Raw genomic sequence first — 1,638 nt, 5'->3', positions numbered from 1 at the left:
TCTTTGATTGAGCTCCAGGACACCAGCAGATTCCCCTCACGCAGCAGTTGGGGTTTTGCTGAGCACAGCAGAATGACTTTGCTCAGTCAGCGCCAGATAGATTCCGCGCTGGGGGTAGGCCTTATCCTGAAGTGCAATAATCCTGTTTTCAATCAGTCATATCACTGTCACTTTTTCCGAAGGGCGTATTATTGGGTGGTTGAAGTCCTGTAGCTCAGTGGTTAGAGCACTCGGCTCCCAAGCGAGAGACCTGGGTTCAATTCCCGGCTGGGCGAAACCTTGGGCAAGTTTCCTTACACCACACGCCTGATAATAATCCCTCAAGAAAAAAAATATAATAAGTTGGTCATTTCAATCCACGTCTGTTGGTGGGACGCTGCTGTGCGCAATTGTCTGCCGCGTTTCGCACACAAATATACAATCAATTCACTTTACAGTATATTCTGTGAAGCGCTTGGAGATATCTCAAAAAAGTGAAAAGGCGCTATATAAGAATCAAGGCTTATTGTTATTATAAAATGATACTTAAAGTGACAAATAAACAACTGTCAACTGTTATTTTGACGTCTTACTCTGTTTATTTGCCAAACCGTGTCGCTCAAAATGACTGTTGCAGTTGCTCATTTATAATTATTCTAGTGATGTTTTACGATGGTTGTCAAATCTTGGGTTTGTGGCATTCTTTGACTTGATCATAAGTTATTATAGGCTGATGCACGAGTGGGAACACTTTAGATGCTTGATTAACTACAGAAACTGTTGCAAACTGCAATTTGACAGTAATCACTCCTTCCTTTAACCTCAGTGATCACAAGTCATGATGAGTAATCTCCTCTCTCCCCACAGCATTACCCGCTACCTCTGCTCTACAGGGTCTGGCCTCCTCCATTTCCCCTGAATCCTCCTTCAGTCACTACGCCCCGAACCTTTGGAACTCCCTCCCTCAACCCCTTTGCCTCGCCCCCTCCTTCTCCATCTTCAGGTCGTACTGAAGACCTTCCTCTTCGACCGAGCCTACGGTCACCTTCCCCCTCCCCCTGGCTCAGCCTCGGGCTCCGCCATTGTTAAGTGCTCTGAGACACCGCTCTGTGGGACACTGCTCTGCGGAATTGGCTGCCACGTTCCGCCCACGTGGGGTCAATTCACTTTACAGTATATTCCGTGAAGAGCTTTGAGACGTCTCGAAGACGTGATAAGGCGCCTTATCAAATGCAAGGATTATTAATATTATTATTGTTCGGCTCGGCTGAGAGAGAGTTGTAAATAAAATGAAGTGTTAATCTCATTCTGAATCTGGGAAACTTGTAAGGTCTCTTAGCTTAGCCACGGAACAGGGATAATGGAACGAGGAGGGAACAGCGCAGTACTGTGGTGTACACGCAGCTCAGTGCGTGCAATGTGGCTGCAACAAGATAGAAAGGTGTACTTTTCAAAGCACCAGGCACAGGGGGTAGTTGCTTCATAGTAAAGTGTAGTGACTGTGGGGATGAACAGTAGCTAATTTAAAATAAATTAAACATAATAATAATTTGGTCACTCAATCCACGACTGTTTGTGGGACGCTGCTGTGCACAATTGACTGCTGCATTTCTCCCACAAAATATACAGTCAATTCATTTTACAGTATATTATGTGAAG

At 45.1% G+C, this 1,638-nt stretch overlaps 1 non-coding gene across 1 annotated transcript; it reads left to right on the top strand.

Moving 5' to 3' along the window:
* The first annotated feature begins 203 nt into the window (after window positions 1–203).
* On the top strand, window positions 204–275 carry trnag-ccc. The gene has a single exon. It is a non-coding gene; the product is annotated as a tRNA-Gly (tRNA).
* Window positions 276–1,638: the final 1,363 nt, after the last annotated feature.

The sequence above is a fragment of the Callorhinchus milii genome, unplaced genomic scaffold (assembly GCF_018977255.1).
Source record: "Callorhinchus milii isolate IMCB2004 unplaced genomic scaffold, IMCB_Cmil_1.0 Scaffold14, whole genome shotgun sequence".
In the NCBI taxonomy this organism is placed as follows: Eukaryota; Metazoa; Chordata; class Chondrichthyes; order Chimaeriformes; family Callorhinchidae; genus Callorhinchus; species Callorhinchus milii.
The sequence above is the reverse complement of the archived record's forward strand: the minus strand, read 5'-3'. Positions and strand labels throughout refer to the sequence as shown.